Source organism: Protopterus annectens, chromosome 1.part2, assembly GCF_019279795.1.
Source record: "Protopterus annectens isolate FY-2018-M chromosome 1.part2, PAN1.0, whole genome shotgun sequence".
NCBI classification, from domain to species: Eukaryota; Metazoa; Chordata; order Ceratodontiformes; family Protopteridae; genus Protopterus; species Protopterus annectens.
Genome location: NC_056727.1, coordinates 415,767,398 through 415,794,487, shown reverse-complemented (window position 1 = coordinate 415,794,487; position 27,090 = coordinate 415,767,398).

Sequence of the window (27,090 nt, the reverse complement as noted above, 5' to 3'; positions counted from 1 at the left end):
TCAGTGTTCCAGCCACAGGGAAGCCATTCACACTCAGAACAAAATACTGAGGATAACCACAAAGACCAGATGAATGATCTACAGAATCTGCAGTAGAAATATCTTCCGAAGCAATTGTTTGCTACCACTGTCACCAGAAGGAATAGATTCTTTTCCAGGACAATGATGGCTTTATGGAAGTAGGAGGTTCTAAGGATCCAAAGCTGTAAGGAGAGCAAGATGCATCCCAGGCAAAGCAAAATAAGTCTCAGTGAGATAGAAAATGTGTAGCCCCATGCAAAGATAATCAAATACAATAACTAAGTTAAAAAAAAGTGTAGTTTGAAGGGACTTGTCCTTAATCTTATGTGTCAGGTTGTGTTTTTCCCAGCTGGTAGTTGCAGTCATAAAGGGGTCATTCAAAGCTGAGAGTGGAGTGCCACCAGTGCACAATTAACCTTGTAATATCTGAGGGCATATTCATATACAGTGTTGTTTAAGGCCTTTGGTCAACTTTAGTCTTTCATATTTTAGCTTTTATCTAGCTTGCATGTAATTTTTCTTTGTGTCTTCTTATGGATATTTTTATTTTTGGTAATGTTAGGTGATTAAATTCAATCATGGAGCAGTCTAGAATAGTATAGTCTCTTAAAAGAATTAGAGACAATATCTTTAGACAAGATCAGGGTTGCAAACAGGCATAAATATTGCATTTGCAACCTTTGCAGTGGTACTATTCTAGTAGCGAGATGTTTGTAGTCTCCAGAGTGAGGAGGATCATCACTAATAAAGTAGTAGCTAGACTGACTGCTTACTAAAGAAAGGGGATTAGGATGTCATTTACATGCAATGAGTTACAGACTATATGGATCCTCTATCAGAACAACTTATTAAATCACAGCAAGGGATACTCAACCTAGCTCTGACAGGTTTGTGATGGGCTATGTATCAGGTAGACTGGATCGGAAATCTACTGCTTCACTTGCACTTGTGGCATAAAGAGATAAAGCCCTGACTTCAGCCTAGGTGATCAGAGTTTGACTAATGGCTCAGGCACTTGAAGGACCAGGTACAGAGGATGGGTGTGTCCATCATGTAGTGGTTGGTAGTTACAACCTTATTCATACCACTACCATAATTACAAGGCCTCATCTGGAGAGGGGAAGTCCATCATGTGGCAGAGAGATGGTGTTAGGAAGTCATGAACATGGGCACTCAAATCAGTTATGGTAGCCCCTGTCGGCACATGAGAGAGAGGACACACACAGACAAGTGGACATATGTGGCCCTTGGAATGTCACAAAATCTCAATTTATCATCGCAGAAGGGGTTAATCCAAAATAGGAAAATATCATCTCACTAGGATGTCTGCTGGTGAAAGTACCAAGGACTGAGATTGCTACCTGGATTATGGTCACCCTTGGACAGAGTATTGTCTGCCTGATGGGAGGATTGATGGTCAGCAGGCTTGAAGGCAAAAATAATGCAAGGAAAGATAGTGAAACCACAGGCATATAACTATTACCATAAATATCTAGTCATAAAGGTAAAGACTTTTTTTCTAGGTACCCCTCAGATTCTGTCCAAAGACTTGTCTTATTTTGACCCCTTAGTTTCTCTCACATGGGACAACAGCCAGACTGCTCCATTCCACAGAGAAGAGAGTCAGGCAGCAGAAAACATACTAGCCTGCTGGGTACAAAATACTTCCTTTCTCCCCTGACAGTTCATAGTTCCTACTGCAGCTCCAATAATGCTGCCTGCCCATGACAGATGTGTGTCTTCACACATGTAAACATGCTTTCCCTTAATGTTAGTACTAGTTGCATCACTGACAGCATGCACTCATCAGCCTGTGCTCCAGGGATACAGTTCCTAGCTATTCTTCGGGGTGTCACTTCAACAATGACAATCATCTTGAGCTAAGGCTCACACCAGTGGTTGGCTAGCCTTGTCAGTTCACTTGTACCACTCACCTGTACACACACTCTTACCTATGACCAATTTAGAGTGTCCAGTCCATCTATTGCATGTCTTCGGAATGTGTGAGGAAATCAAAGCACACGGAGGAAACCTATGTTACTTCAGGGAGGACATGCAGACTCTGCACAGAAGGCACCCTAGCTGACAATCGAACTGGAGAACCTCTTGCTCTGAGGCGACACCACTAACTGCTGCATCCCTGTGGCCACTCACATTATTAAATATGATATGATCCCATTTTTTCTCCTTCTGTATGTCCATGAAATCCCAAAAATAGCACATAATATGCTACTTTCATATGGCTCAGTTTGAAAATTTGCATTGTCTGTGAACCGTGTGAAGTCTTCTGCCATAGTATTTTACATTCATTTGCTTTCTGACAGTTATTTGCTTTTACTCAATGACATACACAGAAGTGTGCCATGTGACTCCAGTATGTGAAACACATGCTGATCACAAAACTGTAATTCAGTACAACAGGACACAATTTGCTCATGAATCCTAATTTTGGTCTTTTGGTCTTTTGGTGAACTGAATTCCAAGATGAATCAGTTCCATTTCCTTGAAAAGTTCCTTCAGGACCTGTTATTGTGATGGTGAATCAATATCAACTACCTTATAAAATTACCTGAATCTTGTTCAATATAGGTACCTTCTTATTCTGTTTTGATAATCCCTTTCTATTGTCCCACTACCACTCTATATTCATAATGGTTTACTATTGTTTATTCGAACGGAAAAACATTTTCCATTCAAATAAATGAATGGCAATACCGAAAGTAAAAAAAAATACCTTTCACAATGTCGAACCAAATGCTCGATGCATTTGACTCGACATTGTTGTCAAAACCACCATGTGATAGCCATATAGGGGCTGATGTAAATCAAACTCCTATACAGCTATCATGTTTTGCAGGGGGGAAGGCCACCTTGCACCCCCCATATCCCCCCTACTTATATATTCTAACTCAGAGATCGCACTACAGTGGGGATGTGGATGAATTTCCACTCTCTACTGTACCACGATCTCCATGTAGATAGTCGATTTCCACTTATGCAAATTCAGTTGTGCTTTCACATAAGTGGAGTCGACTATCTGGTGCAAAAGTGCTTGTGCATTCGACATTCTGTTTTTCGGCACATTGCAGCCGATAGAATGTCGTTTGCACAAACAATAGTAAACCATTTATAACATGGTATCTATTTCCCTAATGCAGCTCTGTTTATTTTGTGATATTGCTGTGTTGATTGCTTTTATATTTTCCTCTACTTTATCATTCATTGTTCTTTGTTTGAGTTACCTATGAAATAAATAAATAAAATAAAATAAAAAAAAATGGTGTCCTATATCAGATAGTAATTTACATTCAAAGGACTCATGAAACAGAAGGGAAATATTTAATAGTAACACCACCCTTTCCTCAGTAATGAATATGTCCATTCCAGCTCCACTGTATATAGTTAGTTCAGGTGGATTGTAATGCAAACTGGTTGAGACATGGTCCATGTGTCCAATAAAAGCATCTAATAACAGATTGATTGGCCATGCTGCCATATTACAGATGTCTTAACTAACACCTGGGAAATCAAGATCCCTACTAGCATTAGTTATGTTTCACTGTTTTAAAAATTTTAAGCATTTTTTTTCTGTCAAGTCCTTTTCCTTTTCCAAGTTTTTGAATGTGGCCTGTAAATAACCCCATTGTAAATTTCAGTGCTGCTTCCTGTTCTCAGGCGGCATTGATTTCATCCACACCTTCTTGTTTGCCTTTAACAGTTATTGCTCTGAGAACTGCCCCTCCTTCAGTTTTACACCCACAGTCTTTTTCCTGTAGTCTGTCAACTCTCCTGTATTGACATCTCAGTCATGGTTCACTGTGTATCCTATTTCTTCAAGTGCTAGGAATTGCAGCTAAAGGTTATCAGTTCTGAAAGTTTCTATGGGCAGTGGCTGTCATTACCCTCCATTATCAAGTTATATTATCAAGTTTCATTGTATCTTTTGTTCATTCATCCTTACATTTTTTCCAAAGGGGAGGGCAACTTGTTTTTCCACTTCCTAAACAAATTTTCTATCACAGTAGTGTTGCCATTGAGAAATAGGTTGATATATCACTTTTGACTTGATATACCTGCTGTGGCTAGTTTTAATTTCTCTTAATGAAGTATTTAAATCTGCCACTTATGGTTATCACTTTTATTAATTAATGAGTGCATTCAAGTTATAATATAGTTAGCTGGCCATATGTCCTGCCACACAGAGATGCAGTTATTCATTTATTTACATATTTGCCTATGTCAACTAGGAGTTTCCAAATGGGAAACCCTGTTTCATTGGAAACCATGGATCTAACTCAAACAAAAGAACTGAAAGGTCCAAGTTAGTAAGTGAAATTCCATGATGATTGGTATAACAAATACAACTCAAACAACATGTATAAGTTAAACAGTGAGATAACATAAAGATGTTGATTACAAATTATACAGATGGCAGTAATACAACAAATGTTACAAGTACATGGCAGTAATACAATGAATGTTACAAATACAGAGCAGTGATGTCTCGGATAACAGTGCATCAAGACAAACCAATGTGTCGCGTACAAGTTGTTCAGTCATATATTGAATTCCATGGTGTACATTACCTTAACATCACCCATCTCATGAACAGGCAGCACCTTGGAGATTAAGACTGTGGGTAGCCTCACCCATCTCATGAACAGGCAGCATCTTGGAGATTAAGACTGTGTGTAGCCTCACCCATCTCATGAACAGGCAGCACCTTGGAGATTAAGACTGTGTGTAGCCTCACCCATCTCATGAACAGGCAGCACCTTGGAGATTAAGACTGTGTGTAGCCTCACCCATCTCATGAACAGGCAGCACCTTGGAGATTAAGACTGTGTGTAGCCTCACCCATCTCATGAACAGGCAGCACCTTGGAGATTAAGACTGTGTGTAGCCTCATCCATCTCATGAACAGACAGCACCATGGAGATTAAGACTGTGTGCAGCCTCACCCATCTCATGAACAGGGAGCACCTTGGAGATTAAGACTGTGTGTAGCCTCACCCATCTCATGAACAGGCAGCACCTTGGAGATTAAGACTGTGTGTAGCCTCACCCATCTCATGAACAGGCAGCACCTTGGAGATTAAGACTGTGTGTAGCCTCACCCATTTCATGAACAGGCAGCACCTTGGAGATTAAGACTGTGTGTAGCCTCACCCATCTCATGAACAGGCAGCACCTTGGAGATTAAGACTGTGTGTAGCCTCATCCATCTCATGAACAGACAGCACCATGGAGATTAAGACTGTGTGCAGCCTCACCCATCTCATGAACAGGGGAGATTAATCTCATGAACAGACAGCACCTTGGAGATTAAGACTGTGTGTAGCCTCACCCATCTCATGAACAGGCAGCACCTTGGAGATTAAGACTGTGTGTAGCCTCACCCATCTCATGAACAGGCAGCACCTTGGAGATTAAGACTGTGTGTAGCCTCATCCATCTCATGAACAGGGAGCACCTTGGACATTAAAACTTTGTGGTATACGTCTCATGTCTTTACCTAAACCTATATAGACCTCTTGCACTGTTTCTGCCATTTTCTATCAAGATAATTTGTCCATAAACAGATGGTGACAACCTTATCACTTCCTTGTACCAGCAATATTAAGGTTATTTTCTATGACACTTCTACAGATGGTACAAGTTTGGCATTAACACATTTATCCATTTCCTTTCTTTGTTCTATTCTTCAAGCACTGGACTCTCTCTGCAAAAGTTGTTTTCTTTAAGTATGCCAATCCTTTCTTGTTTGGGTATGCTGCATGATGTATAACATGGTTCTTTACCTCCTCTGTTAATGTAACCAAAGTAGAACCAGTCTGTACCATGGTAGACTAAGAACTGACAAAGGAGCAGGAATTCTCCATTACCCTAACCCTCTCACAGTACACAAGCACCCAGCTTATTTTCTTTCTTTACAGTCTCAGGGACAGTCATTATGGCCTTTATGGTCAGAGACACAGGCTTTACAATCTAGCCACCTCTACCTACAGACAGAATCAAAAGGCATAACTGTGACTTTTGGTAACAGTAAGCAGCTTCACATCGGATTCCTGCTCAAGAGACCTGATAAAGCCATTAAATTAATCCTAATATCTCTTCAATGGCTTCATGGCAATTATATGAATTTATGTTTGAACACTTTTAGTACACGGTGGAATACAATATAATAGAATGTACAGTATCTAGTTTATTAAAACATCTTTATTAAACATAACATTTTTAATGGTGACATAGGTACACATACTATAAGATAAAACAAATCATAACATTTCCATTGTTGTCTTCATGCAGTATACATACATGTTCAAAAATCTTTACTGACAGAACCCACACTGTAAAAGTAGCTGACTCCAGATCCAGCTCCAGACAAGTGACCAGTGGAGTATGTCAGGGTTCAGTCCTGGGACCTTTCTTGTTTGGCATCTACTTCTCTGAAGTACAGGCCAACACTAAGGGAATCTGGCTAACAAAGTTCGCAGATGACTGCAAACTGGGAGCCATTATTGAATCCCCAAATGATGTTGATACTCTACAAAAGGGCCTTACAGAAACAGATGCTTGGTGCCAGAGCCATGGGCTCAAGCTCAATGCCAAGAAATGTATAGTTATCCCCTTTGGGAAAAAAACATGTACCCATGAATTACCACATAGGTGGCAGTACACTAAACACCGAAAGTGTGATAAGAGACTTAGGGACACAGGTGGACAGTGGTCTCACCTTCAGTAACCACAATGCCACAACAGTCAGGAAATCCTTCTATGTGGCACATCTCATCACTAAGGGCTTTTCATCCAGAAAAAAGGAGGTCATTGTCCCACTGTAGTCATCCCTCATTAGACCCATTATAGAATACAACACCCCATTTGGTATATACCTCTCAAGACATCTGCAACAACTGGAAAGGCCACAGAAATACCTCACTAAAAGAATCACAGGCCTAAAACAGATGCCGTATGCTGACCGCCTTAGAAAACTCCACCTATACTCTGTCGCATATCGTCTACTCCGAGGCGATCTCTGCTTAACATACAAGGCCCTGTCAAACCCAGAGCTGTTGGACATGCTACACTTAAACAAATCCCAATACCTCTGAGCCACACGCTCCAGGGATCTAAATCTTGTCATCACAATAAACAAAACATGCTGGAGGGATAGGTTCCTGACCCAGAGACTCCCCAGACTGTGGAATAGACTGCCCATACATGTCAAGCAGAGCGCCTCTTTGGCCCTCTTCAAAAGGAACCTTGATGATTGGATGGGAGAAAGGAAATACACACTGTGGATCACGTCAGTCGCCCTGCTAGACAGGGGTCCAGGGAAGTAAATAGTGTGGGAAGAAATAGCCAGAGAATTGTTATGGCTAGGCTTGTATAGGCCCTAGGGCCAATAGCCTAGTACCAACCTATGAACCTATGAACCTATGAATCTTCATTCTTTAGTCCTCTTAAATGTTAATGATACTATTGGAATGAATAAAAAAGATCTATACCTACTTTGGTCCATACTAGCTGTGGCAAGGAAATGTATAACTAGAAAGTGGAAGTTTTCACAAGAACCTACTCTGGAAGAATTCTTGAGATTGATGGAAGAAACAGCAACATTAGAAATCAAGGTGAAGGAATTGAGAATTTCACCTTAAACATGGACAAACATTCCTCGGGAAAAAAATTGTAAGTCTTATTGAGACGTTAAAAATGAACCCTAAATAATGAATGTGTAACTTTATACTTTATTAATTGAATATTCTAAATTTTTGTTACAAATTGTATTTATTTTTATTTTATTTTATTTTACATTTGTTTACCAGGCTAGTCTAACTGGATACATGTCCATTTTCAGTAGAGGCCCGGGGAGATAAGCTCCAAGACAGAGCAATGATAAAAAACAACATAACACATAGGTAAGATTATAACACTAAACAAACAAAAAAAAATCATCATTAAAATGCATATTACAGGTTAACATAGTACAATTCGTCAGAGCTGCATGCAGGGATTATACAGGATACTGGTACACTATGTGGTGTTCATGCGGTAGATAGAACTGAGATCAAACGGAAGGAATCACAGTGTATGAGTAGAGAGGGTAGGTAGCGCAAAGTATGAAAGGACACATAACTAATCAGGGTTAGTGCAGGGGCATAACCAGAGTGATAGTGAGGGAAGTGAGGAAAGTTCATTAGGGAGGAGATTCCAGGCTTTTCCAACAGTATTAGAGAAGAGGGAGTCACCAGCTTTGTTGTTTGGTTTAGAGGTAAGTACTAGTAGTTTGTGAGCAGATCGTAATGATTTCAGATTTGTGTAGGGGGTGATGAGTGTTAATAGAACAGGAGTTTTGGAAGGTTTGTAAAGAATGTTGTGAGCTATAGCTAGTTGGTGGAATTTAATCAGGTTTTGTAGTTCTAGCCATCCCAGCTGCAATGGTGGGTTCTAAATGGGTTGCCTGTTGCAAATCTGGAAATGTTATTGTAGGACATTTCCAATTTGCTAAGGTTATTTTTAGATAGCTTAGTAAAGATGGGTGAGGTATAAAGAAGTGTAGAGATTAGATGAGTGTGAGCTATAGTGGATTTAGCTGTAGGTAAAAGGTAGGTGTTAATCCTATAGAGAGAGACAAGTTTTTTTGTTGACGGTTTTTATAGTATTATTAATATGGACATCAAAGTTCAGATTACTGTCGATAGTGATACCAAGTAGTTTGGTGGTTGGGTCTGGTGATATAATAGCTTTATTGGTAGAGATAACTGAGAAATCAAAAGGAGTGGACTTTTGGGTAGGAGAGAAGAGAAGGGTTTTGTCTTTTTGGGGTTTAGTAGAAGGCACCTATGTGTAAACCATTGTTCAACTGTGTTAAATACTTTCTGGGTAAGACAGTGAAGTTCGGAAGAGGAAGTGGCTGAGCATATCAGTGTGGAGTCATCAGCATATTGTATGCATGTGGCTTGGGGGATGGCAAGATGAAGGTCATTAATAAATACAGAAAAAAGTAGAGGTCTTAGGATGGACCCTTGAGGGACACCAAGGTTAACAGGCAGGAGGGTAGATAGATTCTTGTGCCATAGAGGAGTTTGCATAACTCGATGATGATGTTTATTTAGTAAAGTAATAAAACTGCGGACTGAACACAACTCAGCAAGACTTTTTAAAAAACTGTATAATTTTATTGTGGTAAGCGCTTTCGCGTACCTTCCTGTACGCTTCCTCAGACCATAAATGTTTCAACATGATAGCAGCTTTTTATACATATAGATTTAAACACTTAATTGTTTAATCACATTCAATTAGACACAATTAAAAACTCAATGAACAGTTAAAACAGTTTGAAACAGCTACTTTAAAAGGGGTAAACTCTAAAAAGCATTTATGCAGAAAGGACTTAAAAATACTATATAAAACAGAAGCAAATACTAAACTTTCTCTATGAACATAAGATAAAGAAATAAGCTAATCAATTTGTGGCATGTATATATATCAAATGAACCAAAAAACTGATAAGGGAAGTTCCTAACAAATAACCTCTATATAGAATATGCAGTATATCCAGACAAATAAATGAATAAATAAATTTTTAGATGTTTAAGTATATAAAAATAAATAAATATATATATATATAAACGCTTTTAATAAGTGTATATTAAAAAATGAATACAACTAACTTGTATATATGTACCAATTACTGTGTACAAATATGAAAATGTGTGTATGTAATAATTTCATAAGGCTATTAAGGCCTTTATAGAGACCATTATAAAAACCATTATAGAAACAAAGATGAAGAAAAATGGGAAAGGGGAGAAGTCAGAAGGGAAAGTAAGAGGGGAAAAGTAAAGGGAAGCAGGGGATAGGGGAAAGGGGTGAAGAGGGAGAATGAAAACGAACGAAAAAGAAAGGGGGAGGGTATATTGTGAAATAAGCAGCAATAATGGTTAGACATATAACATATAAAACACTAGTACATCAAGATATCACTAAATACGCATATCAGTCTAAATAAGAGAAACACAAACCATACTTTAAAGGCTGTGTTTCATAGATAAGAGAGGAAAAATATATAAGGTATTGTAATACCACTTCGCAGGATGTTACCTGCGTGCATTAAGATGTGGTTTAATTGAAACGTAGAGATTCAAGCCTGGATGATAATGCCCTTTTAATCTAAGAATCCATTTCAGTTCTTTAAGTTCTAATAGATTAACATAGTCTCCTCCCCTGGCATTTGGTTCTACTATTTCAAGTACTCTAAACACAAAGGAGTGATCTGGATAACATTTAATGTGTTTCGCTAGAGCATTCAGTTCGTTTAATTTCTTTATATCATAGACATGGTTATACACTCTATTTTTAAGCTTACATTTTGTTAAACCAACATAAAATGCAGGGCATTGTTCACAGGTAGCTAAATAAATCAGTCCTGAGCTATCACAGGAAGCTAGAAACCTAGGCTTGAAAACATATTTAATTTCTGGATGTATAAAAATTTGTTCACTAGTAATAAACTTACAGTAGTTGCAGTGATTGCAAGGGTAAGTACCTGTTTTCTCTGTCGGCTTCTGTCCTATTCTGCTAGATTTATCACAGAGCATTCTTTTCAGGCTTTTATTGCTCCTATAAACAAAATGAGGTGTCTTGCCTACTAATTCTTGTGTATAGTCATCAGTCATTAACACTTTCCAGTTATTACTAATTATCCTCCTAATATTTGGGCTATCGTTTGTGTAAGTGGTTAGGAAACTTAACTTCCCTGCAGGATAGTGCAAATTTTTACTTTTCATATCATATATAAAGTTCTTCTTTGACAAAGAGTTAGGAACTTCAGTTTCTTCCAAGACTTGTAACCTAATGTTTTTCACTAGTTTTTCTTCATACTTTCTTTCAAGAAAGATTCTCTCCAAGTTGTCTGCTTCACACATTAAATCATCTCTGTTTTTGCAAATTCTAGATATTCTGGTGAACTGACTCCTAACTATCCCCTTGAAAATGTGTCGGGGATGCATACTATCATAGTGCAATATTGAATTTCTCCAGCAGGCTTTTCTAAACAAAGTAGAGCCTAACTTGCCATTACTTATACTAAAGCATACATCAAGGAAATTCACAGACTCATATGACATATGCGCTGTAAACTTGAGGAATGTTGTAGTAGTTTCCAAGTGGTTTTTAAAATCAGCAAACTCTTCTTTAGAGCCTTCCGAAACCAATAAAATATCATCCACAAAACGGTAGTAAGCCAATATCTTCCTATACAACGGGTGAGTAAAAACAAAATCTTTTTCCCACTTATGCATTACTAAATTTGCATATGTGTTTGCACTAGGGGTGCCCATGGCTACCCCTGATATCTGTAAATATGAACACCCTTCAAAGACAAACACATTATTATAAAGAACTAAATCTAGCAGCTGACAAATGAGAATGATATCATTGCTTTTTAGATTTGGGAACGCTGATAAAACTTCTCTTACAGCTTGGACTCCTTCAGCATTAGGTATAGAAGTAAAAAGGCTGGTCACATCCAAAGTGACCAGTAAATGTTGTCCCTTAACAAATACTTCACCAAGGGAGTCTAGAGAGTCCAAAAGATGATAGGTATCTCTCAGTATGTTCGGAATTTCATTTACTATGGGCCTTAGTGTTTTTTCTAGGTAGACTGACACCTTTTCTGTTATCCATCCCTCACTAGCCACAATCGGTCTAAGGGGTGGTGGTGTGACTCCTTTATGCATTTTAGGCAGTCCTTTAATGGCAGGTAAGAACGGTTTTTCTATCATAAAATAATCATACAGTCCCTCTGATATTTGGCCACACATAAGTAAGTCATAAATCTCGTCTTTGACTCTAGCTAAGATTTTTAACAATTGTGAATTATCAATTTCATGATATGTAGTGTGGTCTTTCAACATATCAAGCATTAGACTTACATATACTGATCTGTCAAATATGGCTACCCCACCCCCTTTGTCTACAGGTCTAAAAGTTAAGGAAGGGTCATACATCAAGTTATGGAGGGAACAATTCATACCATTTGTCATATTAAAGTACATACATTTTTTCTTTGTACTCAAATAATATTCATACAGTTCCTTTTCACATAACTTAATAAAGAGTTCAACATGCCCTGGTATAGCTGGAGAAAACGAACTTTTTCTTTTAAAATTAAAAGTATAAACTTCACCAGTGTCTCCTTTTGTAGATTTAGATTTAAAGAAAATTTTCAGGGCTATTGAACGCCCAAACATTCTGAGATCAGTTAAAACATCGGAAAGAACGCTAGATTGCGATGGAATAAATGATGGAATAAACGACAGTCCCCTATTAAGAAGCTCTTCATCATATGTTGAAAGAACGTACCTGGATAAGTTAAAGAAAAGCTGGTTTCTTATTGGTAATGTCTCCTTCTCTGGAAGGCTTCGTTGTCTTCCGATAGCTTCCTTTTCTTGCTCCAGCTGTTTCGGCGTTCTCTCAGTGGTGCCAATTTCTTTACAGGGTACGGTAAAAAAGCCGTACTGTCGTTTTTAGGTATTGCGCCCAAACTCTTCTGTACGAGCTTGTTGCGATACGCTTCCTGGTTGGGAAGGGGAGTTGATGTTGCTGCCAACTGTGTTATTACAATGGGGGCTTCAGGTGGTGTTGTAAAATTCTCTTTGAAGCCGTCCTCTGGAATTACCCTTGATGTAGCCAGTGCTGGATCTGCTGCTGTTACGATGGTATCATCATGTGGCGCCGTACTACATGTCTGCATACGAGCCTGAGTGCTGGGTGAATCTCTCCTTGGCCAAATGAAGACATTCCTCGAGGAGAAGTCTTCAAAATCACGTTGCAGCTTCTTGTGTTTAATTTGCTGCAACCGGAGGGCATAGGAGCTCACTTGGTTAAATAGACTGTCCATTCTTTGTTGATAATGATCTCCTGGGAAACTTTCATTTAATTCTTGTTGGGAGATATTAATTCTAGTGAGTAACTCTTTTTCGATAGGACTGAAATAATCTATTAGGAGTCGAACATATTGCATGCTGGCTTCTAAGTTAATCTCCTGCCATTTCTTGAGCAGGACAGGGTGAGCGTCACCATAGGAAGGCAAGCAAAGTATGCGCATGCCTCTGGGAATCAACTTGAAGCGTACACAGGCTTCCATGTGTTTTCTCTGCCAATTTAAACGTTGGAACTTATACAAGTCATTTTCCAAGGTCTTAATTTTAGTATTAAATGTTTCTAGATGGTCATTATTAATCTCAATTGCATTACCGTTCGGTACTTTCAAGTCCAGATCCAATAAAGGATTGAGTTCATCTTTTAACAGAGTTGTCCACATTTCTTTCCTTCTTGGTATCTTCGGTTCTGGCACATAGTCTAGTTCCACATTAAGAGAAGTCATGTCGTGTTGTTGTAGCGGAATTAAAACAAAAAGGTATTTACAAATAACGAAATACCACTACAACTGAGAGACCGTAGTTAAAAGAAAAATGACTGTAGTAAAGTAATAAAACTGCGGACTGAACACGACTCAGCAAGACTTTTTAAAAAACTGTATAATTTTATTGTGGTAAGCGCTTTCGCGTACCTTCCTGTACGCTTCCTCAGACCATAAATGTTTCAACATGATAGCAGCTTTTTATACATATAGATTTAAACACTTAATTGTTTAATCACATTCAATTAGACACAATTAAAAACTCAATGAACAGTTAAAACAGTTTGAAACAGCTACTTTAAAAGGGGTAAACTCTAAAAAGCATTTATGCAGAAAGGACTTAAAAATACTATATAAAACAGAAGCAAATACTAAACTTTCTCTATGAACATAAGATAAAGAAATAAGCTAATCAATTTGTGGCATGTATATATATCAAATGAACCAAAAAACTGATAAGGGAAGTTCCTAACAAATAACCTCTATATAGAATATGCAGTATATCCAAACAAATAAATGAATAAATAAATTTTTAGATGTTTAAGTATATAAAAATAAATAAATATATATATATATATAAACGCTTTTAATAAGTGTATATTAAAAAATGAATACAACTAACTTGTATATATGTACCAATTACTGTGTACAAATATGAAAATGTGTGTATGTAATAATTTCATAAGGCTATTAAGGCCTTTATAGAGACCATTATAAAAACCATTATAGAAACAAAGATGAAGAAAAATGGGAAAGGGGAGAAGTCAGAAGGGAAAGTAAGAGGGGAAAAGTAAAGGGAAGCAGGGGATAGGGGAAAGGGGTGAAGAGGGAGAATGAAAACGAACGAAAAAGAAAGGGGGAGGGTATATTGTGAAATAAGCAGCAATAATGGTTAGACATATAACATATAAAACACTAGTACATCAAGATATCACTAAATACGCATATCAGTCTAAATAAGAGAAACACAAACCATACTTTAAAGGCTGTGTTTCATAGATAAGAGAGGAAAAATATATAAGGTATTGTAATACCACTTCGCAGGATGTTACCTGCGTGCATTAAGATGTGGTTTAATTGAAACGTAGAGATTCAAGCCTGGATGATAATGCCCTTTTAATCTAAGAATCCATTTCAGTTCTTTAAGTTCTAATAGATTAACATAGTCTCCTCCCCTGGCATTTGGTTCTACTATTTCAAGTACTCTAAACACAAAGGAGTGATCTGGATAACATTGAATGTGTTTCGCTAGAGCATTCAGTTCGTTTAATTTCTTTATATCATAGACATGGTTATACACTCTATTTTTAAGCTTACATTTTGTTAAACCAACATAAAATGCAGGGCATTGTTCACAGGTAGCTAAATAAATCAGTCCTGAGCTATCACAGGAAGCTAGAAACCTAGGCTTGAAAACATATTTAATTTCTGGATGTATAAAAATTTGTTCACTAGTAATAAACTTACAGTAGTTGCAGTGATTGCAAGGGTAAGTACCTGTTTTCTCTGTCGGCTTCTGTCCTATTCTGCTAGATTTATCACAGAGCATTCTTTTCAGGCTTTTATTGCTCCTATAAACAAAATGAGGTGTCTTGCCTACTAATTCTTGTGTATAGTCATCAGTCATTAACACTTTCCAGTTATTACTAATTATCCTCCTAATATTTGGGCTATCGTTTGTGTAAGTGGTTAGGAAACTTAACTTCCCTGCAGGATAGTGCAAATTTTTACTTTTCATATCATATATAAAGTTCTTCTTTGACAAAGAGTTAGGAACTGCAGTTTCTTCCAAGACTTGTAACCTAATGTTTTTCACTAGTTTTTCTTCATACTTTCTTTCAAGAAAGATTCTCTCCAAGTTGTCTGCTTCACACATTAAATCATCTCTGTTTTTGCAAATTCTAGATATTCTGGTGAACTGACTCCTAACTATCCCCTTGAAAATGTGTCGGGGATGCATACTATCATAGTGCAATATTGAATTTCTCCAGCAGGCTTTTCTAAACAAAGTAGAGCCTAACTTGCCATTACTTATACTAAAGCATACATCAAGGAAATTCACAGACTCATATGACATATGGGCTGTAAATTTGAGGAATGTTGTAGTAGTTTCCAAGTGTTTTTTAAAATCAGTAAACTCTTCTTTAGAGCCTTCCCAAACCAATAAAATATCATCCACAAAATGGTAGTAAGCCAATATCTTCCTATACAACGGGTGAGTAAAAACAAAATCTTTTTCCCACTTATGCATTACTAAATTTGCATAAGTGTTTGCACTAGGGGTGCCCATGGCTACCCCTGATATCTGTAAATATGAACACCCTTCAAAGACAAACACATTATTATAAAGAACTAAATCTAGCAGCTGACAAATGAGAATGATATCATTGCTTTTTAGACTTGGGAACGCTGATAAAAGTCCTCTTACAGCTTGGACTCCTTCAGCATTAGGTATAGAAGTAAAAAGGCTGGTCACATCCAAAGTGACCAGTAAATGTTGTCCCTTAACAAATACTTCACCAAGGGAGTCTAGAGAGTCCAAAAGATGATAGGTATCTCTCAGTATGTTCGGAATTTCATTTACTATGGGCCTTAGTGTTTTTTCTAGGTAGACTGACACCTTTTCTGTTATCCATCCCTCACTAGCCACAATCGGTCTAAGGGGTGGTGGTGTGACTCCTTTATGCATTTTAGGCAGTCCTTTAATGGCAGGTAAGAACGGTTTTTCTATCATAAAATAATCATACAGTCCCTCTGATATTTGGCCACACATAAGTAAGTCATAAATCTGGTCCTTGACTCTAGCTAAGATTTTTAACAATTGTGAATTATCAATTTCATGATATGTAGTGTGGTCTTTCAACATATCAAGCATTAGACTTACATATACTGATCTGTCAAATATGGCTACCCCACCCCCTTTGTCTACAGGTCTAAAAGTTAAGGAAGGGTCATACATCAAGTTATGGAGGGAACAATTCATACCATTTGTCATATTAAAGTACATACATTTTTTCTTTGTACTCAAATAATATTCATACAGTTCCTTTTCACATAACTTAATAAAGAGTTCAACATGCCCTGGTATAGCTGGAGAAAACGAACTTTTTCTTTTAAAATTAAAAGTATAAACTTCACCAGTGTCTCCTTTTGTAGATTTAGATTTAAAGAAAATTTTCAGGGCTATTGAACGCCCAAACATTCTGAGATCAGTTAAAACATCGGAAAGAACGCTAGATTGCGATGGAATAAATGATGGAATAAACGACAGTCCCCTATTAAGAAGCTCTTCATCATATGTTGAAAGAACGTACCTGGATAAGTTAAAGAAAAGCTGGTTTCTTATTGGTAATGTCTCCTTCTCTGGAAGGCTTCGTTGTCTTCCGATAGCTTCCTTTTCTTGCTCCAGCTGTTTCGGCGTTCTCTCAGTGGTGCCAATTTCTTTACAGGGTACGGTAAAAAAGCCGTACTGTCGTTTTTAGGTATTGCGCCCAAACTCTTCTGTACGAGCTTGTTGCGATACGCTTCCTGGTTGGGAATGGGAGTTGATGTTGCTGCCAACTGTGTTATTACAATGGGGGCTTCAGGTGGTGTTGTAAAATTCTCTTTGAAGCCGTCCTCTGGAATTACCCTTGATGTAGCCAGTGCTGGATCTGCTGCTGTTACGATGGTATCATCATGTGGCGCCGTACTACATGTCTGCATACGAGCCTGAGTGCTGGGTGAATCTCTCCTTGGCCAAATGAAGACATTCCCCGAGGAGAAGTCTTCAAAATCTTGAATCTATTGAGGTCGAACATATTGCATGCTGGTCTTAATTTTTAGTATTAAATGTTTCTAGATGGTCATTATTAATCTCAATTGCATTACTTGAGTTCATTTTAACTTTCCTTTCCAGTATCTTTTCCTTCTTGGTATCTGTCTTCTGGCACAACCAAAATGTAAATGTTTCAACATGATTTTTTATACATATAGATTTAAACACTTAATTGTTTAATCATTCAATTAGACACAATTTAAAAACTCAATGAAACAGTAAAAAAGTTTGAAAACAGCTACTTTAAAAAGGGGTAAACTCTAAAAGCATTTATGCAGAAAGGACTTAAAAATACTATATAAAACAGAAGCAAATACTAAACTTTCTCTATGAACATAGGATAAAGAAATAAGCTAATCAATTTGTGGCATGTATATATATCAAATGAACCAAAAAAACTGATAAGGGAAGTTCCTAACAAATAACCTCTATATAGAATATGCAGTATATCCAGACAAATAAATGAATAAATAAATTTTTAGATGTTTAAGTATATAAAAATAAATAAATATATATATAAACGCTTTTAATAAGTGTATATTAAAAAATGAATACAACTAACTTGTATATATGTACCAATTACTGTGTACAAATATGAAAATGTGTGTATGTAATAATTTCATAAGGCTATTAAGGCCTTTATAGAGACCATTATAAAAACCATTATAATACCTTTTTGTTTTAATTCCGCTACAACAACACGACATGACTTCTCTTAATATGGAACTAGACTATGTGCCAGAACCGAGGATACCAAGAAGGAAAGAAATGTGGACAACTCTGTTAAAAGATGAACTCAATCCTTTATTGGATCTGGACTTGAAAGTACCGAACGGTAATGCAATTGAGATTAATAATGACCATCTAGAAACATTTAATACTAAAATTAAGACCTTGGAAAATGACTTGTATAAGTTCCAACGTTTAAATTGGCAGAGAAAACACATGGAAGCCTGTGTACGCTTCAAGTTGATTCCCAGAGGCATGCGCATACTTTGCATGCCTTCCTATGGTGACGCTCACCCTGTCCTGCTCAAGAAATGGCAGGAGATTAACTTAGAAGCCAGCATGCAATATGTTCGACTCCTAATAGATTATTTCAGTCCTATCGAAAAAGAGTTACTCACTAGAATTAATATCTCCCAACAAGAATTAAATGAAAGTTTCCCAGGAGATCATTATCAACAAAGAATGGACAGTCTATTTAACCAAGTGAGCTCCTATGCCCTCCGGTTGCAGCAAATTAAACACAAGAAGCTGCAACGTGATTTTGAAGACTTCTCCTCGGGGAATGTCTTCATTTGGCCAAGGAGAGATTCACCCAGCACTCAGGCTCGTATGCAGACACGTAGTACGGCGCCACATGATGATACCATCGTAACAGCAGCAGATCCAGCACTGGCTACGTCAAGCTTAATTCCAGAGGATGGCTCCAAAGAGAATTTTACCAGACCACCTGAAGCCCCCATTGTAATAACACAGTTGGCAGCAACATCAACTCCCCTTCCCAACCACGAAGCATATCGCAACAAGCTCGTACAGAAGAGTTTGGGCGCAATCCCTAAAAACGACAGTACAGCTTTTTTACTGTACCCTATAAAGAAATTGGCACCACTGAGAGAACGCCGAAACAGCTGGAGCAAGAAAAGGAAGCTATCGGAAGACAACGGAGCCTTCCAGAGAAGGAGACATTACCAATAAGAAACCAGCTTTTCTTTAACTTATCCAGGTACGTTCTTTCAACATATGATGAAGAGCTTCTTAATAGGGGACTGTCGTTTATTCCATCGTTTATTCCATCGCAATCTAGCGTTCTTTCCGATGTTTTAACTGATCTCAGAATGTTTGGGCATTCAATAGCCCTGAAAATTTTCTTTAAATCTAAATCTACAAAAGGAGACACTGGTGAAGTTTATACTTTTAATTTTAAAAGAAAAAGTTCGTTTTCTCCAGCTATACCAGGGCATGTTGAACTCTTTATTAAGTTATGTGAAAAGGAACTATATGAATATTATTTGAGTACAAAGAAAAAATGTATGTACTTTAATATGACAAATGGTATGAATTGTTCCCTCCATAACTTGATGTATGACCCTTCCTTAACTTTTAGACCTGTAGACAAAAGGGGTGGGGTAGCCATATTTGACAGATCAGTATATGTAAGTCTAATGCTTGATATGTTGAAAGACCACACTACATATCATGAAATTGATAATTCACAATTGTTAAAAATCTTAGCTAGAGTCAAAGACGAGATTTATGACTTACTTATGTGTGGCCAAATATCAGAGGGACTGTATGATTATTTTATGATAGAAAAACCGTTCTTACCTGCCATTAAAGGACTGCCTAAAATGCATAAAGGAGTCACACCACCACCCCTTAGACCGATTGTGGCTAGTGAGGGATGGATAACAGAAAAGGTGTCAGTCTACCTAGAAAAAACACTAAGGCCCATAGTAAATGAAATTCCGAACATACTGAGAGATACCTATCATCTTTTGGACTCTCTAGACTCCCTTGGTGAAGTATTTGTTAAGGGACAACATTTACTGGTCACTTTGGATGTGACCAGCCTTTTTACTTCTATACCTAATGCTGAAGGAGTCCAAGCTGTAAGAGAACTTTTATCAGCGTTCCCAAGTCTAAAAAGCAATGATATCATTCTCATTTGTCAGCTGCTAGATTTAGTTCTTTATAATAATGTGTTTGTCTTTGAAGGGTGTTCATATTTACAGATATCAGGGGTAGCCATGGGCACCCCTAGTGCAAACACATATGCAAATTTAGTAATGCATAAGTGGGAAAAAGATTTTGTTTTTACTCACCCGTTGTATAGGAAGATATTGGCTTACTACCGTTTTGTGGATGATATTTTATTGGTTTGGGAAGGCTCTAAAGAAGAGTTTGCTGATTTTAAAAACCACTTGGAAACTACTACAACATTCCTCAAGTTTACAGCACATATGTCATATGAGTCTGTGAATTTCCTTGATGTATGCCTTAGTATAAGTAATGGCAAGTTAGGCTCTACTTTGTTTAGAAAAGCCTGCTGGAGAAATTCAATATTGCACTATGATAGTATGCATCCCCGACACATTTTCAAGGGGATAGTTAGGAGTCAGTTCACCAGAATATCTAGAATTTGCAAAAACAGAGATGATTTAATGTGTGAAGCAGACAACTAGGAGAGAATCTTTCTTGAAAGAAAGTATGAAGAAAAACTAGTGAAAAACATTAGGTTACAAGTCTTGGAAGAAACTGAAGTTCCTAACTCTTTGTCAAAGAAGAACTTTATATATGATATGAAAAGTAAAAATTTGCACTATCCTGCAGGGAAGTTAAGTTTCCTAACCACTTACACAAACGATAGCCCAAATATTAGGAGGATAATTAGTAATAACTGGAAAGTGTTAATGACTGATGACTATACACAAGAATTAGTAGGCAAGACACCTCATTTTGTTTATAGGAGCAATAAAAGCCTGAAAAGAATGCTCTGTGATAAATCTAGCAGAATAGGACAGAAGCCGACAGAGAAAACAGGTACTTACCCTTGCAATCACTGCAACTACTGTAAGTTTATTACTAGTGAACAAATTTTTATACATCCAGAAATTAAATATGTTTTCAAGCCTAGGTTTCTAGCTTCCTGTGATAGCTCAGGACTGATTTATTTAGCTACCTGTGAACAATGCCCTGCATTTTATGTTGGTTTAACAAAACGTAAGCTTAAAAATAGAGTGTATAACCATGTCTATGATATAAAGAAATTAAACGAACTGAATGCTCTAGCGAAACACATTCAATGTTATCCAGATCACTCCTTTGTGTTTAGAGTACTTGAAATAGTAGAACCAAATGCCAGGGGAGGAGACTATGTTAATCTATTAGAACTTAAAGAACTGAAATGGATTCTTAGATTAAAAGGGCATTATCATCCAGGCTTGAATCTCTACGTTTCAATTAAACCACATCTTAATGCACGCAGGTAACATCCTGCGAAGTGGTATCATTACAATACCTTATATATTTTTCCTCTCTTATCTATGAAACACAGCCTTTAAAGTATGGTTTGTGTTTCTCTTATTTAGACTGATATGCGTATTTAGTGATATCTTGATGTACTAGTGTTTTATATGTTATATGTCTAACCATTATTGCTGCTTATTTCACAATATACCCTCCCCCTTTCTTTTTCGTTCTTTTTCATTCTCCCTCTTCACCCCTTTCCCCTATCCCCTGCTTCCCTTTACTTTTCCCCTCTTACTTTCCCTTCTGACTTCTCCCCTTTCCCATTTTTCTTCATCTTTGTTTCTATAATGGTTTTTATAATGGTCTCTATAAAGGCCTTAATAGCCTTATGAAATTATTACATACACACATTTTCATATTTGTACACAGTAATTGGTACATATATACAAGTTAGTTGTATTCATTTTTTAATATACACTTATTAAAAGCGTTTATATATATATATTTATTTATTTTTATATACTTAAACATCTAAAAATTTATTTATTCATTTATTTGTCTGGATATACTGCATATTCTATATAGAGGTTATTTGTTAGAACTTCCTTATCAGTTTTTTGGTTCATTTGATATATATACATGCCACAAATTGATTAGCTTATTTCTTTATCTTATGTTCATAGAGAAAGTTTAGTATTTGCTTCTGTTTTATATAGTATTTTTAAATCCTTTCTGCATAAATGCTTTTTAGAGTTTACCCCTTTTAAAGTAGCTGTTTCAAACTGTTTTAACTGTTCATTGAGTTTTTAATTGTGTCTAATTGAATGTGATTAAACAATTAAGTGTTTAAATCTATATGTATAAAAAGCTGCTATCATGTTGAAACATTTATGGTCTGAGGAAGCGTACAGGAAGGTACACGAAAGCGCTTACCACAATAAAATTATACAGTTTTTTAAAAAGTCTTGCTGAGTCGTGTTCAGTCCGCAGTTTTATTACTTTACTACAGTCATTTTTCTTTTAACTACGGTCTCTCAGTTGTAGTGGTATTTCGTTATTTGTAAATGATGTTTATTTACTTTGTAGCAGTATGATATGAATACAAGCCAAGATGCATTTATTTTTTTGGTTTGACAAATTAATATGTGAATTACATTTATATACCAATTTCTTAGTTGCTTTTTAATTTTGAAAACTCATTAGTAACTTTCACTGGTGACATGAGCTTTTATGTTACTATTTTTTAATTAACGAACTGATTGAAAAACTGTTATGGCTTTTTAACATGGTTAATAGATCAGCTGATTGTGGTCCATGTGACTTTTACTATTTAAATTTGTAAGGAGTTTTGATTGATTTATTCTGAAGAAGTTGCCGTACTGACGACAACGAAAAGTGCTTCATTTTATAATAAAACAGTGAATCATTTTTTGTATCCCGCTTTTGCTGTTGGATACCTTGCTTTTTTTGTTATTTCTTCCAGTTTGTCGAGTATCTTGTCTATACTGTTAGCTCTTTCTCAGTGCCAAGACAATTATTGCTGAGCAACACAAAAAAGTATGGTGACATAAAATCTTAAGATCTTTTAAATCCATTGCAGCATTACTTTTAAAAAAATCACTTCATCTGAAAAGGAGGACATGGTTTGAAAATGGTCAGTGAAAGTGAGATGCTACAGATGTAGCCATTTAAACAAAGAGGATGGTGGGTGCATGCAACAACTTTCCTGAGGAGGCCAAACAGTCTAACATGTCAGAGGTGTTTAATTCAGCATCAAATAAATATGGAATGGCTTCAGAGCACCTATTAAAATGTTGTCTCTTCAATGAAAGCCCAGAACATGGAAACAAGTATGTGGCATCCCTCAAACAGAATAAAACGTATGAAACTTGCTGTTACATAGGTTTGTGGGTAGTTAATTGGCTAGTGATTTTTAAGGAACTTAAGAAGGCTAGCCTTACATTCCTATGATAGTTTTTAGTCCCCGTATTTTTCATATGAATACCCTAAATTTGGGCAGATCAAGTATATGCCTATCTCTGGGTTATTCATATGATCCAGAGGTGGGCAGAACACGGATTTGTGGGGACAGTTATATGTTTCCCTTATCCATGATGGACAAGGATGCCAAACCAATGTTGAATTCAAGGTAATCCATCCATTCATCAAAACTGCATTTAAATAGAGTAAAAGAAGTGCTTGCTTTACGTGGAGTGGAAGACAGTTATATGGAAGTGGTATTCTCTGAGATACATATCTATTCCTCCAACTTGCTCTATTTATTTTGCAAATGAAATTGAGATCCATTGAGCTGGCATTAATGATACCATTGGATTTACAAATGTATAATAGGTCTGACAGAAGAAGATTTGCCGAAGCTCTATACAAGAGGCAGAGACTGACTCTTAGTGAGTGACTCTTTATGATACTGAGAAGAGGAACAAGGCTTTAAGATGCTCTTTAGAATGTAGGCTGTTGATTTTTTTTAGTGAGAAAGCATTGTGGTCATTCCAGTTGTAACAACTGTTTGGACAGGTGAATATAAAAAGGGGCATTATAATCAATGAAGGATCTAATGAGTGCTAAAGACATTGGAATGATTATATGCCTGGATCTGGACGCAATCCCTTTAAATATAACTTGTGTGATGAAAAAGTACTTCTTTATGATCGTGGATACCTAGTCACTAAAGGTCAGTTCATTGCCAACATAATTTCCCAGATCCCCAAGTGTGGGTGCAACTTTCAAGGCTGTGTTTGTCAATGTCATAATTACAAGTGGGGGTCATACTTGACAAATGATATTATACACATCTTGGCATTTTATTATAGGCCAAGTTTTTATACCAGCTACTTGTTCGTGACAGGTGTAATGCTCGTGCCTTGGCCCAGCAATCAAGGAGCCTCAATCCTCACCACTAACACCAGGGAATGTGTCTTATATGAGAGGAAAGGATAACAAATACACACAGTAAAGTGCAATTTCACTTAAGAGCACACAGAGGTCATAGTCATATTGGGGCTGGTTGCTCCCTTGCTCCCCATATCCCCAATAAGACTCCCCACTGGCAAAACTATAGGGTCCAGATCTCAGCCAGTTAGGCAAGCTAAAATCTCCAGCACACTCTCTGTCCAACCAGTGCTTTCTGTCCTTGCCCAAGTAGCTGACACACACACACTTTGAGATAAGAGTTTATACAACCACACAGACACTTCTGGGGAAGGCTGGCACAGGTTCTCCAGCTGTGCCCCCTTTACCCAGACTATACAGTAGTATCACTTGCCACCACCCAGCTAAAACTTATCTACTCAAAGGCCCTTAAAAGGGTGTCTAATTATTACTGTGCAATATTATTATCCAATTGGTAGTGTGACTAATCAGTCAAAGCTTATTTGGAGTGACTTGGACAGTAAACTCTATAAATATGCAATGTACTCTAGAGCTTAAATTATCTCTACACAAACTAGCCACAGTTAAAATGTTTTAAAATATTTAATAGTAAATAATTAAAACCACAAGACAATACGTTCTACTACACAGTCAGTGCTAGTCAAGAGTTCAGAGATCACACAGAAATACTTAAAATAATTCAGTAGTACAGTTCTGGCCTCACAGAAAAAACACTTAGTCTAATCTTTCTAGCTTCTAGCTATCCCTAAAAGAAAACACAAGTCTAAGATAACTTACATAAGAAAACAGGCAGAGTGCTGTGAGTTGGATGATCAAGACAAAATGCTTAATGCCTTCTGAGTCTCTCTGTTTAAATTGAAACTGCAGTTCTGATAAACATTACATCATTTCTTTTACACTCCTCTGGTGTTCCAAGGCTACACAGTAACTGCATTTACATTCTTAACATCTCCCTTTTGTTAACTTGCAGCTGGACAGGAACAGAGCAATAAAAATACATTTGCATGTTTAAATCTAGCCATTTAACACTTGGTTAAAACAATAGAAAGAATTTCTTCAGCTAGACTTTTTGGCACCATCATCTACTTCAAAGGGTCACTGCATGCTTTACTCTGGTCAGCAGAGTGCACTGTTGTCACATTTATTTCCAGTTCCACATGTAACAGTATTTCTTTACATTTAAGACATCAAGCCTGTAGTTTACATTTACATTTACAAATGACAGGATTATCTGCACAATTCTATCTGGTTAGGATGGCAGCCTTCACCCTTCTCTACCAGTCTTCACACCCCACCCCGAGAACTCAAGCTAGTTTTTCAACTGACCCTTGAGAAACATTGCTTGAGTGGGTTAGGTCTATCTGTGTGTACCTCACCCCATTCCGTGTCTTGAGAACCCATTTGCATTGCATTGCTACTCCCACTGTGATGCTGCACTGACATATATACTTGCAACCCTAGGCTCCATCTTAGCAACTTGGCATTTTGCTGGCTGGCTCTGTTTAACTATGTTAGGGGGTTGTGATCTGTCATAACAGTGAATTTCCTTCCATACAGATAAGGCTGAAGTTTTTGCAGTGCCCACACTATGGATAGACATTCCTTTTCTACAGCTGCATACCATTCCTCTCTGAGTTGGAGCCAATGACTGAGATAAACCACTGGGTGCTCTTCCCCCTCTGAAAAAATCTGGCTAAGTACAGCCCCCACCCCATGGTTTGAAGCATCCACCTGTACAACAAATTATTTGCTGTAATCTGGACTGGCTAACACAGGGGGTCCCCCAAAAGCTTCTTTAAGCTTCTGGAATGCCTGCTCACATGCTAGGGTCAACACTACCTTATCTGGCCTATTCTTCCTTGTCAGGTCTGTGAGGAGAGCAGCTATGGTACTATAACTGGGGACAAGTTTTCTGTAGTACCCTGTTGTCCTTAAAAATTCCCTCGCCTGCTTTTTAGCAACAGGTGCAGGCCATGCCTAAATAGCTTCCACTTTGGCAGGTTCTGGCCTTATGTTACCACTCCTCACTCTATGTCCTAGCTAGGAGACCTCTGCCATACCCACCTGACATTTGCTCAGCTTAATGGTCAACCCTGCCCTCTGTAGTCTGCCCAGCACCTCCCTGACATGATGAAGGTGCTCTGTCCAGGAATGGCTCTAGATGGCAATATCATCTAGGTAAGCAAGGGCAAACCCTCCTGCTCCTGCTAGGATATGATCTACCAGCCTCTGGAAAGTCACTTGGGCATTCCTCATCCCAAAGGGCATCTTTGTGAACTCATACATGCCAAAAGGAGTCATAAAGGCTGATTTCTCTCTAGCACTGGGAGTCAAGGGCACCTGCCAGTTACCCTTGGTAAGATCAGTGGTTGTAAGATACTTAGCCCCACCCAGCTGCTCTAGGGCCTCATCTGTACTAGGCATAGGGTAAGCATCTGACTCTGTGTGACAATTTAATTTCCTGCAGTGCACACAGAACCTGGTGCTGCCATCCTTCATTGGCACCAGCACCATTGGAGAGGCCCAGGGACTGTTGGACTTTTGAATCACACCTAGTTCCAACATCTCCTGCACCTCCTCCCTCAGGGTCTGACTCTCTCAGGCACCCTATAAGGGGACTGCCTAATAGGCCTTTGGGGTCCTGTATCCACCTGATTCTGCACCATGTGGGTGCACCCTGGTTTCCCAGTGAACATGTACCCAAATTCATGGAACACTGCTCAGATTTCTTGAACCTGGGTAGGAGATAGCTGCGGGGACATTGCTACTCCTTCCACTTTGGTGTCAGCCCGAGCCACACTGAGGAGATCAGTCCCCAGATCTCCCTCAGACTCCTCCTGCAAATCATTGCAAATGCTCAGCACAAGAGCCTCCCTGTCATGGTAAGGTTTCTTCATGTTAACATGATAAAATTTCTGCCCGGCCATCTGCCTAGCAGTTC